Source organism: Trichosurus vulpecula, chromosome 8, assembly GCF_011100635.1.
Source record: "Trichosurus vulpecula isolate mTriVul1 chromosome 8, mTriVul1.pri, whole genome shotgun sequence".
Taxonomy (NCBI): domain Eukaryota; kingdom Metazoa; phylum Chordata; class Mammalia; order Diprotodontia; family Phalangeridae; genus Trichosurus; species Trichosurus vulpecula.
Genome location: NC_050580.1, coordinates 180,705,525 through 180,722,864, shown reverse-complemented (window position 1 = coordinate 180,722,864; position 17,340 = coordinate 180,705,525). Strand labels below are relative to the sequence as shown.

The following is a 17,340-nucleotide window of genomic DNA, read 5'->3' as shown; positions in this document are numbered from 1 at the left end:
GGAGGGAGCCAGGTCTCAGTGACTCCCGGAAGATAGAATGAGAAAAGAAAAGTTTCAAGGTGAGAAGAAGTATGTTAATTATGGAGCTGTCTTTTGAGAAAACACAGTGGATAAGGTGGGCAGATACACTGAGGAAGGTGATAATAGGGTTGATAAGATCAAGAGGAAGGGCACAGGGAACTGGATGGGAAACAGAGGTTGTACATTGACCACCAGAGATTCCAGCATATGTGTATGTGTATGAATGGATGAGAGATGTGCATGGAAGTATATGGAAGTGTGTGAATGGATGAGAGAATGGGGAAGCATTGAGGAATGAATCCAGCCAGGTGTCAGTAGTTTGAGCTTGGTTTGTCAGCATTTGGCTGCAATGTTTAGGCCTTCCCTTGAGTTCATAGGACAAAGAATGATTGTACTACTGGATTTTCCTTTGTTATTTCCTTTGCCATTATTTTGTAATTATTTTTTTTTTTTTTTGCTATTTGAATTTATGGTTCCTTTCTGGTCTTTGCAATTCTTTTTCCTTTGTGCCACTATGCCCCCTTTCTACCTCCCCACCTATTTTGTCTCATCTATCTTGTCTTTATCTCCTTGAATCAAGCCACTTTCCTTTTGATCTCATTCGTTTTCTTTCACATTTTATCAGTCACATGGTAGAATGAGTGTTAGATCTACAACTCAAACTTCACTTCCTTTACTTACTCTCTGTGTGACATTAAGCCAGTCATTTACCCATCCTGGGCCTCACAGAATGAGTATCTATAAAAGAAGAAAATGGGATTAGATTAGAAGTGTCAAACTCAGGGCCTGAGCAGGGAGTGCCCCAAGCAGATTGAAACACAATTGGAAGATGTTTCAGAAAATAACTGAAAAACACAATACAATATTGTGAATGTCGTTTAGAGGGTTTTCTAATAAATATGCACTAGATCGTCTCCAAGAAAGAGATTATCTAATTCAGTGGTATCAAACTCAAATAAAAAACTTATTTCTGCCAGCACACATTGACTAGGAAAACCACAACATTTTTCAGAAGGACTAGAGATATTTTGCCTTCCTTCAAGACAGATCCATGTTGTTCAGTCATGTTAGACTCTTTGTGACCCCATTTGGGGTTTTCTTGGCAAAGATACTGGAGCGGTTTGCCATTTCCTTCTCCAGTTCATCTTACAGATGAGGAAAATGAGGCAGACAGAGTTAAGTTTTGCCCAGGGTCACACACAGCTAGCTAGGATCTATCTGAGGTCAGATTTGAACTCAGGAAGATGAGTCTTCCTGACTCGAGGCCCAGCACTCTATCCATGGCTCCATCTACCTGCCCCTAGACTTATGTGGGCACACATAACCGATATGGGAACAACACAATGCAGTTCCCACTACATAAAGTCCAGGTCAAACAAGAAATGATAGCTTTTAGATAAGAGGAGAGGAGGTAGTAGAATACTATATTCCAAAAAGCAAAAGTTCTAGGCTTAAAAACAAAAATAACTTGCCGTGGAAAGCTGAGTATAACAATATAGCAGACCTTTGATGGACCTTTAATGGAAATAAAACCAAATTGCTTGGTATAGAAACATATCAGACTCAGCAGGTAAATAATCTGGATATTGAATGGGGTTGAGGGACAAAGACAGGCCATAATACTGTGGAGGGGGAGGTGATAGTCACTATTGAAACGAAAGAGACACCACAGTATTAGACCACAAACTTCCTGATCCTTACGGGGATAATAAAAAGGAGGGGGGGAGGGAACAAAGAAGTAGAATCTAAGGGATCGCCTTAAATCACCTTTTCAAAACAATCGGGCAGCTCAGATTCCTTCTGGCCCTCTTGTCAATACAAGCATCACAAATGCTCACATTCCTTAAGAGTCTAGCCAATGCTCAGATTCCTTAAGAGTCTACCCAATAGAGCGGATCTTTAATAAATTTTTCTTTGGCTGAAAAAAAGCAATTGGGAAATGACCGAAGAAATTGTGGTATATGAATGGAATGGAATAGTACTATACATTAAGAAAGATGAACAAGGTCATGTCAGAGAATCCTGGGAAGTACTAATTGACAAAGAGTGAAGTGAAGAAGGAAGATGGAACAGAATCGTACAAGGACGATGACATAAAAATGCAGCTTTGAAAATCTCACCAATTCTGATCAAAGCAAGTGCAAATGGCAGGATGGCGATGGACTAGACTGGACTTGGATTTAGCTTTCAGGTTAGAAAACTTGCATGTGTATGCTATACCCCCAGAGAACGACAGACCTATCCTGCACGTTACATCACCTCTAAGCTGAAGCCATGGACATACCATGGAACAGTATAATAGGAGCACACTAAGAGGGGAGAGACTAAGGCTTCTTCCCAGTTCTAGGGCCTGCTGAATTCTAAATCTGCAAGAGGTACAGCAGAGACATTGGGTGAGGGGAGATAGCCCTGGGATGGGAATGGGCATCCAGGATTAGTAGTAGGAGGGAGGTAGCAGCATGGAGTGGGGAAACAAGAGTGGCCAAGGGTGATAAATGTTCTCATTACAGTAAAAGAATATAAAAAGGAGGGTGGAGAGAAAAGGAGGGTGCTGATACTTTTTAAGGGGATCTCCTCAATTCTGTAGTACATGGGGATCTCTAGTACTGGAGATGTAAGGAATTGGTAGTTCTACCTCCAGGTTAGAGTAGAACTCTTTCTAGAGTCAAAGGTTCTAAGCAGAGCTGGAACAAAATATCTTTACACACCAGGCAAGGCTGGAAGGTTAATCACCACACCTGCCTCCCAACTTCCATGTATTACTGTCCAGTATCACATGGAACTTGACATCACAAAATGAATAGCTATATGACATGAATAGTGGAATTTCTGGTAACTAGAAAAAAATTTGCATTTATAAAGAGTAATATTAAAAAGTGTTCTTTGCTGTACTCCTCTGACTGTTGCAGCTTGAGTAATATTTAACTTGCTCACCCTTTGTCCCAGCTTTGGTTTCAAGATGGTCCTGCTTGGGTGTAGTGCTCGTGTCACTAGGCCTCTGATCTGTCTGGATAAAGAGTTAGAGGAATAAAGTTGTCTACTTCTCTGAGCAAATCTCTATCCCACTGACAATTCCTGCATCTAGCCAAGATCCAATGCATTTGATAAAGGCTTTCCAAGGCTAGGAGAGTAGGTGGGTAGAGGGTAGAAATTGGAGGGAAAACATGGAAAATGGATAGATGAGTGGTCGTTAAATGTAATTGAGTGCGGATGAGATGAAGCTCAAGGGCAAACAAGTTAAAAATGAAGATGTAGTGGAGAAGGTTTGAGCTATAAAAGGACGAGGAGCAGGTGTCTCAGAAGAAGTCACAGATTTCCACTTTCTTCACCTATCCATTGTCCCCCTTTCTTTCAAGGCAAGATGTCTCATGCTGTGATATGGACCCTTTTCTTGTTCTTCCTTTTGGAAGACTAATTCTTCCTGTCTGAGGACTTCTGGAAGCATCAGGCGGATTATTCCAAGAACAAATTCCCGCCAGAATTACGCCATTCTTCAGCAGATGGGGCTGCTTGAAGATGATCAATGCAAGCCTAACAAAACTTTCATCAGAGATAATTCCATCAACCTTAAAAAATTTCCATAATGTTCCTGGGCCCTGCAAAATGGGTCCTGTCACCAAAGCAAACCAATCAAGGTCACTGAATGTTTTGCCTTGCCGGATACCTTTCTCCCTTCCTGTAAATACAGGATGGTGGACCAGAAATGAAAGGTCATGGTGATTTGTTTGAAGGGAGGTCCTGTCTGCTTAGATAGCTGTACTCATCCCTTCTCCCCAGACTTCCATGTGGAGCCCTCACCTACCTATAAGAAATTTTCCACTGGTTTTACTTCTTTCTGAAGTGTCTGGTACCCCTCACTGTTTCCTAGCCCTCACCCTGTCTTCCGGATTTTTCACATTTTCTTTGATTCTGAGATTGTGTAATGGTCAGAGACTATTCGATTGTTTCGTGTCTCTAGTATGAACACAATGTCTAGTCGCGTAGTAGGTACTTAAAATGAACCTGATGATTGCTTGACTGATGCTGAAACTATTGAATTTTTAAGGGGGACTTTGATTAAAAAACTCACGCAGGAATAAGCAGGAAGAAGATGACAAATATTAGAAAATTAATGCTAGTGCCTTGTCTCTTATGTTAGCTTCAGTTCATCCTAAGTATATTTCATTTGTACATAGTTGCTTGCATGGATCATGAGGTCCTTGAAAGCAGGGATTTTTTTTTGCTCTTCTTTGAACGTACATAGGACATATAGTACACACGGTATATGGGACAATGCTTGAAACATTATAGGTTTTTAATGAATGCTTATTGTCTTGGCTTGATTGCCAGAGATACAAGGGGCAAAAGTAATCTCTGCCCTCAAGAAATTTACAATCTCATGGGGCAATAATACGCAAATATTTATACATATATGTATACATATGTGTGTGTATGTGTATATACACAAATATGTATCTAACAAGTTATAAACAGAATGAATAGGAAATAATAGAGGGAAGTCACTAAAGTTAAGAAAGGTTGGGGAAAGCTTCCCACAAAACATGGGATTTATTTGGGGTATAAAGTAAGCCAGAGAGGTCAGGAGTTGGAACATAAGAAGGAGAGTGTTCCAGGCATGAGGGACAGCCAGAGAAAACGCCCAGAGCTGAGAGTTGCAACGGAGCTAGGTGGGGCAGTGACTGGAGTACTAGGCCTAGAGTCGGAAGACCTGAGTTCAAATCTGGCTTCAGACACTTACTAGCTGTGTGACCCTGGGCTAGTCTCTTCATCCCTGCCTGCCTCAGTTTCCTTATCTGTAAAATGTGAATAATAATAGTACCTACCTCCCAGGATTGTTGTGAAGATCAAATGAGATAATGTTTGTAAAACTTAGTATAGTGCCTTCAATAGTAGGTGCTATACAGATTCTAGCTATTATTAATAGTTGTTTTTGTTGTTATCTTGTTTGTGGAACAGCCAAGAAGCCAGTGTCCCCAGATCAAAGAGTGTGTGTTAGGGAGTAAAGGTGTAAGAAAACTGGGAAGGGAGGAAGGAGATGGGATATGAAGGGCTTTGAATGACAAACAAAGCATTTTTTAATTGATCCTGGAGACAAACGGGGGTCACTTGGAGTTTATTGAGTAGAGGGGCGACATGATTGGATCTGTGCTTTAGGAAAATCACTTCCATGACTGAATGGAGGAAGTTTGGAGTGGGGAGAGACTGGAGGGGCAGACCCACCAGTGGGCTTACATAATAATCTAAGTGTGAGGTGATTAGGGTCTGAACCAGTGTGATGGCAGTGTCAGAGGAAAGAAGGGGATGTATGTGAGAGATGTTGCTAAGGTGAAATTGATAGGCCTTGGCCACAGATTGGATATGGGAGGGGATGAGAAAGAGAGTGAGGAGTCAAGAAAGACACCTAGATTTCAAGCCTGGGGGACTGGGTGGATGATGTTGGCCTCTATAGTAATAGGGAAGGTAGGAGGTGGGGAGGGTTTAGGAGGAAAGATAATGAATTTGATTTTGGAGAAGTTGAGTTTAAGGTGTCTACTGGACATCCAGTTTGAGATATCTGAAAGGCAATTAGAGATGTGAGATTGGAGATCAGCAAAGAGGTGGGGGCATGATAGCTAGATTTGAGAATTGTCATTCATACTGTGAGAACAGATGAAATGACCAAGTGAAATAGCATAGAGGGAGAAGAGAAAAGGGCCCAAGATGGAACCTTGAGGGACACTTTCAGCTAGAAGACATGATCTGGAGGAGGATCTAACAAAGTAGAGTCTTATTGCAAAAGGCATGAGCACCAGGTTACAGGTATTTTGGACAAATATCAGAGAAGAGCATACTGAAGGCTTGGTATGTAAAGTTTTCTCCCCTTGTAGGTTTGAGAACTCCCCTCCCTTGTAACCATTCTCACCATCTTTTTCTCATTTGGCAAAATGTCCTTTAATTAGGGAAGAAACTTCCTTGAACTACAGGTAATATCCGCAAAACAGAAATGTCAGTTAAAGAGCACTTTCTTTGCTGGGAAACTGAGCAGGTAAGGATTTCCTATTTCAGACTTCAAAGAGATTCTTTTGCTCCCCCTCCTGAGGTGGCTTCTAGGCTCTGAGGGCTATGGAAATAGACTATAATAAGAAGATATCTCCAGAGTCACCTTAAATATACTTTAAGACACTGTAACCACTATATCCACCACATCTTTGAACCCACTAGACTACATTTCCCTAGGCTCTGGCTTTCATTTCCATGGTTTCTGGTTTCTGTAGATCTAGCTTCTGTTTCTGTAGATCTAATTGTCATATCTAAGACTTTTTTTTTCTCCTAAAGATCTGTTTTCAAACAATTAACAAGGGTGCCCAGTGGGTGAAGCAGAAGCGGCCTCCCAAGGAACCACAGAAGGAAAGGAGGAGACCCAAAGATTGGAGAAGAGCTGAACCAGGCAGAGCCAAGTCGATCTGAGGTGAGCCTAGACAGGCTGACCTGTGGCTGTGGAGATCAGGTAGTGGAGATCTGTCCAAAGCGGAATCGAGGCCTGGTAGGCATGTCTGGCTGCACCCGCCACATGGGGGGTGGGGGCTTTATCTGGCTCTCTGGAGCCCAGGGTCTAGTCATCCAGGGCAATGATAATCTTGCAGATCTTGATAAGGCAAATCCATTTTCCTTTAAAGAATTAATGAAAACCAAGAATCTTGGCCTATCCAAAGAGGAGACAACCAATACTAGAATTTACACGAAGCAATCTACAAGACATCCATTAGGACTTGAAAATAATTCCTCAGTTTCTAAAACTGTAGGATATGTTTAAGACTATAAGGAAACTTTTTCCAAGATCCAACTGGTGCTGGAAATTTGTTGGATGAAGATGAAGATGATGACTGGAGTAGGACTGAGCCATCTGCCATGGAACAAACTTATGCTTCCAGAGTGACTACTAGCACGTCACCTCAGAGTACACACATTTCCCTTTTTTCCAACACATCTGAACTATCAGGCATCCACGTCTCTTGCCCCATGGACCTTAAATGATAGTGACACATGTGTTTCTCCTACCTCTCAAGTGAACAACACAAAGAATTTGCTGCTCATGGAGAATACTTGGGAGATAGGCATTTTTGGTTGCTGCAGATAAACTACAAAGCAGTAAGTGTGGTTGGAATGCTCTTCACCTACTTGATAACCCTTCTTGGGAAGTTCATGGAGAAAAACTAGTGATCTTGCTTTCCTAATGGCCTCTATGCCTTTGCAGCAAAGGACACCATCAGCCCTAATATGCTGCTGCAACTTTTTGCTGTTTACTATGGTTAGTTATTTTGGCATTGCTCACAGATAGGAATGCAGCTGCTTTAAACAGTACTGTGTAATGAATGCAAGTACAGGAGATTTTAACAAAGAAAACTCTAAGCTAAGAAGAAAAATTAAGGAGATTAAGAACTTCTCTGAATCTCAGACAGAAGAACATGAGCAGAAATTGGAAGCAAAAGTGATAAAAGAGGAAAGCAACTGTCATGATCTTGAATCTGTGGTACAACAAGTGGAACAAGATCTTGGAGTGATGACTAAGTGGGCTGTGAAGGCAGAAAATCACATTACAAACCTGAAGCAGGAAATAAATATGCTCCAGGCTTAGCTTACTAATTATAGGAAAGACAATGAAGCCCTGTGATCTGGTCAATGTGCCGATTTGATAGTAGTTAAACAAAACACAGATGTTGTCTTGTAAAATCTCCAAGTTGTCATGAACAATGCATGTCGCTCGATAAAGCAGTTGCTTTCTGGAGCTGAAACGTTGAATCTTGTTGCTGAAATCCCTAAATCCATAGACAGAATTTCAGAAATTAAAGAAGAGCCTTGACAAACCACTGAAATGTCTTCTAGCTTAAAGATCTGCTTAAATGCTGAAATAATTACTTGCTTTAGTTGGGGAATACAATTGTGTCTTTAAACATAGTCATCTTCCTCAGTACTCATCATGAAATACAAATTTCATGATCTAAAACAGGAGGTGAGAGAGAAATGTACTGGGAGAAAGGGGGAGGGAGAGGTAGAATGGGGTAAATTATCTCACATAAAAGAGGCAAGAAAAAGTTATCTATTGCCGTATGAAAAAAAAATTATTTATAGGCATATGAAAAATGCTCTAACTCATGATTGATTGGGGAAATGCAAATTAAAACAATTCTGAGGTACTGCCTCATAGGTATTAGATTGGCTAATAGGACAGAAAAAGAAAATGGTGGAGGGGATGTGGGAAGAATGAAAGGTTGATGCATTGTTGGTGGAGTTGTGAACTGATTCAGCCATTGTGTAGAGGAATTTGGAATTATGTCCAAAGGGCTTTAAAACCATGCATACCCTTTGATCTAGCAATACCACTACTAGGTCTGTGTCCAAAACTAAAACAAAACAAGAAAGGATCATGACATATATATATATATATATATATATATATATATATATATATACATATATATATATATATACACATATACATGTGCATATATACATATATATGTGCATATATATATATATATATACATATATATATATTTCTGGTGGAAAAGAATTGGAAATGGAGGGAATGCTCATCACTTGGGGTGTGGTATGTGATTGTGGTAGAATATTATTGTGCTATGAGAAATAATGAGCAGGATGATCTCAGAAAAACCTGGAAAGGTTTACATGGGCTGATTCAGAGTGAAATGTACTGTGTATAAAGTAACGACAATATTGTAAGATAATCAGCTGTGAATGACTTAGCTATTCTCAGCAAGATAAAGATCTAAGACAGCTCTGAAGGACTTATGATGAAAAATGCTATTCATCCCCAGAAGAGAAACTGACAGTGTCTGAATACAGATTGAAGCATACTTCTTTTACTTTATTTTTCTTGATGGTTTTTTTGGTCTATGCTTCTTTCACAAAATGTTTTGCATGACTACACATGTATAACCCACATAGAATTGCTTGCCTTCTCAATGAGGGAGGATGGGGAGGGAGGAAGGAAGAGAATTTGGAACTCAGAGTTTTAAAAAATGAATGCTAAAAAATGTTTTTACTTGTAACTGGGGAAAAATAAAATGCTAAATAAAAAATTTTAGGATTATTTAGGACTTAGAGGAATCCAGGGAAGGAAGTAGAAGGAGATGTGTATGGATAGTGTTCTAGGCAATAGGGAGTCAGATAAAACCCCCAGGGCTCGGAGATGTGGTTTCTTGTTTGGGAGGGCAATGTTACTGGATGGACGAGAAGTGAGGTATAAGAAGACAGTGTTTACAGGTGACAGGAGCAGCTCCACAGAGATATTGCAAAAGTAGGGTTAAAGATCTTTGAGGGTAAATGGAGAGAGAAGCATACTTTTTTTGGATTTTTCTTTCTTTTTTATTTTTGGTCTGTGTTTTCTTTCATAACATGACTAGTATGGAAATGTTTTTCATAACTGTACGTTTATAACCTACATCAAATTGCTTGCCTCAGCAATGAAGGAGGTGGGGAGAGAGTGAGGAAGAGAATTTGGAACTCAAAAGTTTTAAAGAAATAAATGTTTAAAAAAATTTACATTAATTGAAAATAATTGAATATTTGAAAAAAATTAAAAAGGCAGTATATAATTAAACTCCTCAAAAGTAGAGATCAAAAAAAAACCTTAAAAAAAGGTGCTGTGACCCTTCTAGAAAGCCATGTTCACAAAAATCAGCCATTTTTAACTCTTCCTTTACCTTCACATCCCCTATCTTCCCAATTCTACCTCAATAACATTCTTCACTTCCATGCCCTTCTGTTCACTTATACAGACTTTCATAGGCTTTCCCCACACTTTCCTGACCTCTATCTCTTTGAATTCCAATCTTTGTTAAGACACAGCCCCAGTACTATCTCCTTCTTGAGGGTTTTCCCTAACTCTCTACCATTTATATATTTATGTATACACATACCCCTCTACCATTTTATACACACACACACACACACACACACACACACACAGTCACACAGGGAGAGAGACACTGCACTTCCTGAGCTGCTTACTTGTCATTTATTCAAAATCCCATGATTCTTGGGGGTGGAGCCAAGATAGTGGCTTGAAAACAGGGAATCGCTTAAGCTCTCCCCCAAATCCCTCCAAATATCTGTAAAAAATGACTCAAAACAAATTCTACAGCTAAAGAACCCAATAAACAACAGAGGGAAACAAGTCTCCAGCCAAAGACAACCTGAATGGTTGCTGGGAAGGGTCTATCGCACAGCACTGGGAGCAGAGTGCAGCACAACATGGGCCTCTCCAGGACAGACCAGGCTGGAGCACACTGGGTGGAGCAAGCCTCAGGGCACTGAATCACTGAGCTGTGGGAGTTACCACACTTCTCAACCCATAAAACCCAAAGACAAAGGAGTAGGTCAGTGGGAAAACTGCTGGATCTGGGTGAGAGAAGTACGTGGTCTGGCCACAGGCCTGGGGTGGTGGAGGTGGTGGCTGCAGTGGTGACAGAAACAGCAGCAGCAACAGCACCTGCTTCCAGAGCCAGTGGCCCATAAGGTGGGAGAATCAAGAGCTTATCAGAGCAGGAATGCAGAGAACACTTTGCTGGCGCTGAGGCAAGGTTCTCCTACTTTGCCCTGCTTGGATCTGGCTCATGGTCCTGGTTGGCAGTTCTTTGGGGAGGAGGAGTGCTGGTGTGGCAGAGCTTTGTGGTGGCTGTGGAGAGGGAGTCCTCCTGGTTATTACACAGCAGAAAGGAATGCCTGCACTCGCAGATCAGAGCATAGGCCAGGAGAAGAGTATCATACTACCTCAGAGTAGAAGTAGCTCTGAAAACAGGAGTTCAAAACCCCTGAAACAAGGGACAAAGCACTCTCCACTCTGGAAGCAGTTATACCCTGACAGAAAGCTCAAAAGTCAAGTATTGGCTGGGAAAATGAGTAGGCAGCATAAAAGGACTCAGAATATAGAATCATTCTTTGGTGACAACATCAAAACATAGAGCCAGAAGAAGGCAACAAAGGCAAAGATCCTACATGAAAAGCCCCCAAGAAAAATTTGAATTATTCTTAGGCCATGGAAGAGCTCAAAAAGGATTTGGAAAAGCAAATAAGAGAAATGGAGGAAAAATTAGGAAGAGAAATGAGAGTGATGCAAGAAAATGATGAAAAACAAGTCAACAACTTGCTAAAGGAGACTCAAAAAATACTCAAAATAAATGCCAATAAAGTTACTAAAGCTAAAAGCACCCTGCTCCACATTACTATATACCCTGAATGACCCAGCAACCCTTTCTACCTGAAAGGTATTCTCTCAAAAGAAGACAATTAATTCTAGCTGGGAAGACAATAGTGCTGGATGTTGCCTACTACAAACCAGAAGAAATCTGCTAAACAGCTGTTGAATGTTTAGCTTTGGAATAATTTATTTTTATAAACTATGAAGCTAGATATGAATTTAGTCCCATAATAAGATTGAATGACTCCACAGACTAGCCTTCTAAAAAGTGAAAAACAACAACACATTCCTCTCAGATGTTTGATCTTTTTCCCTATACCTTAAAAAATAGTCTAACCCAAATGGCAAAAGAGCTCCAAAAAGCCAATGAGAAGAATGCCTTGAAAGGAAGAATTAGCCAAATGGAAAAGGTCCAAAAGACCACTGACAAAAATACTACCTTAAAGATTAGACTAGAGTAAGTGGAAGCTAGTGACTTTATGAGAAATCAAAAAATTATAAAACAGAGCCAAAGGAATGAAAAAATGGAAGACAATGTGAAATATCTCACTGGAAAAACCACTGACCGGGAGAATAGCTCCAGGAGAGATAATTTAAAAATTATTGGGCTACCTGAAAGCCAAGATCAAAAAAAGAGCCTAGACCTCATCTTTCAAGAAATTATCAAGGAAAACTGCCCTGATATTCTAGAGCCAGAGGGTAAAATAGAAATTGAAAGAACCCACCAATACCCTCTTGAAAAAGATCCCCAAAATACAACTCCTAGGAATATTGTAGCCAAATTCCAGAGTTTCCAGGTAAAGGATAATATATTGCAAACAACCAGAAAGAAACAATTCGAGTATTGTGAACACAAGATCTAGCAGCTTCTACGTTAAGGGATTGAAGGGCTTGGAATATGAAATTCCAGAAGTAAAAGGAGCTAGGATTAAGACCAAGACCTATCCAGCAAAACTGAGTATAATACTCCAGGGCAAAATTTGGATTTTTGATAAAATAGAGGACTTTCGAGCTTTCTGGATGAAAATACCAGAGCTGAACAGATAATTTGACTTTCAAACACAAGAATCAAGAGAAACATGAAAAGGTAAACAGGAAAGAGAAATCATAAGGGACTTACTGAAGTTGAACTGTTTTGTGTACATTCCTACATAGAAACATAATATTTGTAACCCATGAGACCTTTCTCAGTATAAGGGTAGTTGAAGGGAATATATATAGACAGAAGGCACAGGGTGAGTTTAATATGAAGAGATGATATTTGAAAAAATAGAATTAAGGGGTGAGAGAGGAATATATTGGGAGGAGAAAGGGAGAGATGGAATGGGGTAAATTATCTCACACAAAAGTGGCAAGAAAACGCAGTCTATTGGAAGGGAAGAGGCGGCAGGTGAAAATGAATAAGTGAATCTTGATCTCATTGAATTTGGCCTAAGGGGGGAATAACAAAAATACTCATTTGGGTATCTTACCTCAGAGGAAAGTAGTGGGGAAGTGAATAAGAGGGGGGAATGATAGAAGGGAGGGCAGATTGGCGGGGGAGGTTGTCAAAAACAAGCACTTTTGAAAGGGGACAGGGTCAAGGGAGAAAACTGAATAAAGGGGGACAGGATAGGATGAAGGGAAATATAGTTAGTCTCTCACAACATGACTATTGTGGAAGTGTTTTGCATAATGATACATGTGTGGCCTACGTTGAATTGTTTGCCTTCTCAAGGAGGGTGGGTGGGGAGGGAAGAAGGGAGAGAATTTGGAACTCAAAGTACTAAAAACACATGTTTAAAAAAATTTTAAAAAAGCTTTGGTCCCCCTTAGGGATATTTCTCGTATCCTGAAACTTTGGAGCTTTAATTAAACTAGGGATTAAAATATCAAGCCAAGATTTCTTTTTATGATTTTATTGATATAAACTCTAAAAATGTCATTCATCATTATCATATAGAGTTGTTTTTACAAAATGCCTTAGATTGAGCACCCTTTGTGGTGAAAAAAAAATTAAAAAGTAGCATTGCAGCTGAAAAAAGAATCCCATGAGTCTTAATCTTTTCTGCATCATGTAGTCCTTTGGCAGTTAGTTGAAATGTATGGATCCCTTCTTAGAATAATATTATTAAATAAATAAAGTAAAATGCATCAGATTACAAAAAAAGATCTGTGAGAGAAAGCAATTCCTTATTAGAGTGAATTGTTCAGACAGTCAATCACCTGGCATTTATTATGTGTTTTGTATGTGCCAGATCTTGTGTTAAGCTTTGTGCATAGAAAGAAAAAAGCAGGTCCTTGCCAATGAAGGAATTAATGTTCTCTTGGAGAAGACAGGAAGAAAGCAAATGTCTAAAAAGAAGGTAATCTCCCAGGAAAGACACTAGCAGGTGGGAAGGGAAAAGGCCCCTTGTAGAAGGTTGTATTTGAGCTGAGTCTTGAAGAAGATAAGGAAAGCTGTAAGGTTGAGGTGAGGAGGGAACACATTTCAGGGATGAGGAACAGCTATCTTAGAGGCGTAGAGTAGGAAGATGGAGTGTCCTTTCTGAGGAACAGCAAGATCAGTATATATCTGGATACAACTGTGTATGGAGGAGACTAAAATGTAAGAAGACCAGAAAGATAGGAAAGGGTTAGTTTGTAAAAGGCTTGTGAAGTTTCTGAAGCCAAATAGGACTAGTTTCATATTGGATCCCAGAGGTAATAGGGAGCCATTGGAGTTTATAGAGTAGTGGGGTGACATGATCAGACATGCAGTTTGGGAAAATCATTTTGACATTTGAGCAGAGAGAGATGAAGGTTCCTTCCCAACTCTAGGGCCATTTGGGTTCCAGATCTGCAGGAGGCACAACAAAGATAGTGGGTGAGGGGACATCACCCCAGAATGGGATTGGATATCTAGGATTAACCACAGGAGAGGAAGTATCATATGGCTCCTCTTGTGGGTAAACAATGAGGAGTAGGAACACTAGAGTGGACAATCACTTTAGTAAAGGGATAAAGGAAAGGGGAAAGAAGAAGAGAAGATGAGGCTGCTATTTTTTTAAGGTAGGGGAAGGGCCCTCTCTTTCTCTCTTTCTGGAGTGAGGACAAGATATTTTTACACCCCAGGCAAGGCTGGCAGGTTACTCATTTCCCTCTACCTCCCCTACTCCAGTGTTTTACTGTCCAGTATCACATGTGACTTGACTTCTCATAAAATTAATACCTAAATGCCATAAAGAGTAGAATTAGTGAGCATAAAAATGTTCATTTATAGAGTAGCATTAACAGGTATCCTCTGCTGTGCTCTCTTGATTGTTGTAGCTTGGGCAGCAGGGGAACATGCTTATCCTTTGTCCTAGCTTTGTTTTTCAGATGGCCCTGCTTGATTGAAGAGCTAGAGCTGCTATTGTTCTGGTCTCTCAGGATAGAGAGATGATTAAAGTTGTCTGCTTCTTAGAGCAACTGTGACTCAAATCCCGCAGCCCCTTGAACTCCTATAGCAGTCCAAAAGCTAATAGGTTTGATAAAATATTTGTAAGTCTAGGACATTGGGGTGGGACTGGGGAGTGAAATATGGACAGAAAAGATGAAAAATGAATAGATGAGTGGGTTGAAAATATAATGTAGATGAGATGAGGCCCTAGTAGGGGTATGTGGGAATGAAGATGTAATAAAAGGGGTTTAAACTATAAAAGGATGAGCCTGGTGCCTCAGGGGAAGTCAGTGAACATCACTCTGCTCCTTCTCTTCAATGTTCCTTCTCTCCCGAAGGAATGATGTCTTATGCTGTGATGTGGACCTTCTCCTTGTTCTTCTTCCTGGCCCTGACTAACTTCTTCCAAGCTCAGATCTTTGGAAGATACCATGTGGACCACTCCTGGTCCAAAGTTCAAGTGGAAAAAACCCCAAATCAGTATTGTGACATGAGGATTCAACATAGGGGGTTGATTGTGAGTGGCACATGCACTCTTTTATCCATGTTAGAGCTTCCAACATTACAAACTTATGCCCTGAGTTTCCTGCAAATTCCTATACAATAGTTACCAAATCCCCATAGTCAAGGTAACAGATTGCTTTGTCAGGCCATTTTCCCTGTCCCCTGACTGTCAATTTTATATGAGAGTCTGGAAACAAAGGATCACCACCACTTGTTGGAAAGGAGGGCCTGTCCACTTAAGATAGCTAGATTTAACCTTCCCATCAGCATCCTATGTGGGGACCTCACCCATTCATGAGTTTTTTCTTCATTCCCAGGGGTTTGGGACCCCTCATTGTTTCCCAGCCCCTATCCATCTTCTGAATTTCTCATATTCCCCTCATTCTGAGACACTGTAAACTACGCAAGGGCAGGGACTATTCCATTTTTTTTTTTTGTTTCTCCAGTGTTTGACACAGAGCCTGGCACATAGCAGGCACTTACTAAATGCTTGATGATTGATTCACTGATTCTGTAACTGGTGATTTTTAAGGGGACCTTGATATTAGAATGGGATGTTATGGTTAAAGGCTTGGAAACAGTTTCAGTTATACCCATCTTCGTATTCTTCATGTAGGGTTCTCCACACTACTCCATCCACTATCTCTGCAGAGGTCAAGTCTTTTGTAGAGACTCTGTGTATTTCACTTCTCAATTTTATCTTCTTGCTCCCTCACTAGGAGATGGGATGGTGGAGTAAGGGTGAAAAACAGGTTTAGGAGGGGTTCCTGGCCATCAACTATTGAAGGACCATTGGCTCTACAGGGCAGTTATGGGCCCCAAATTTGTTGAATGAATTTTTCCACATAATACTCAATAAAAATGTTGAGTGGCTATGACCATTATGGGTTATTTATCCACTTGTCTTCCTTCTCATAGCATTGAAAAGCTCATAGACTGGAAAGCAGACTGAGGTAGGAAAGTTCCTGAAGTGATTAACTATTTCCAAAGCTTTTCTGAGCCTCTCTCAGGAGATTCAGGATTGCTTTCATTCAGCTTCCATGAAATAATGCCTGTCCTTTCTGTTGAGTTTGGTGAGTCTGATAGGGTGTGAAGCTGAACAATAAATTTAATTACAGGGCCTTTGAGACCTGGAGGCAGAAGTTAGAGACAAAGAGAATTTACTGACCCAGAGAATTTAGTGACACAGAGACAATCAGTCCCCCACCCAGCTAATTGTTTTTCAGTCCTTTCTCCTATTTGGGGTTTTCTTGGCAAAGATACTGGAGTGGTTTGCCATTTCTTCCTCCAGCTCATTTTACAGATGAAGAAACCGAGGCAAGTGGAGTGAAGTGACTTGCTTAAGTACAGCTAGTAGGTGTCTCAGACCAGATTTGAGCTGGGGAAGATGAGTCCTCCTGACTTCAGGCTTGGTATTCTACACACTGTGCTATCTAGCTGCCACCTGCTAAAAGTGATATTCCTTTAGGACAAGTCTGACCATTTCACCAAAAGCTCCAGGAGTTCTCTAGTGCCTCTAGGATAAAATATAAACTCCTTTGCTGGACTTTCTTCACTGTCTCGATCCAGTCTACTTGTTCTTAAATATTACCCCCCTTCGATTATTCTTATTTCCACCCAAATTGTCCCACTTACTGTTTTATTTTCACAAACCTCCCTTGTTCAGCTGATTGATTCACTCAGTGACTCAGGTAGAAACAAGGAGAAAGAAGCTGACAAAGGCTAGTGCCTTCTTCCTTCCAAGATTAGCTCCAGTTTATCCTGTCTCTGTCTTTTTTGTGCATAATTGTTTATTGTTTGCATGTTGCCTTTCTCATGAAACTGGTTGATCCTTGACTTCAGGGAGTGTTTCTACATTTCTTTACTTTCCCATCATACCGACCACTCCTTAAATCCACTAGGCTATCTTTTCCATGACCCTGGCTTCCATTTCCATAGGCCAGGTTCTGTTTCTGTAGATCTGTCACCTGTAAGATTTTGTCTCATAAAAACCTGTTTTCAAGTAATTAAACAGTAACAGCAATTGAATAATAATTATAGGCTTACATATGGGTCTGAATATGGCCCACACTAGACTGTTCCTTGAAAATGTGATTTCTTATAAAGGAAAAAAATTGATAAAGGATAGAAATAACATGATTATATATATACACATAAAACATTATACACAAGATTTAGATGATTCAAATTATAAGGAGACAGGAACTTTGCAGCC

The 17,340-nt window shown here is 40.3% G+C and overlaps 1 pseudogene; it reads left to right on the top strand.

Annotated features, from left to right (window-relative positions):
* The first annotated feature begins 6,550 nt into the window (after window positions 1-6,550).
* LOC118829709 lies at window positions 6,551-7,861 on the top strand (annotated as a pseudogene).
* Window positions 7,862-17,340: the final 9,479 nt, after the last annotated feature.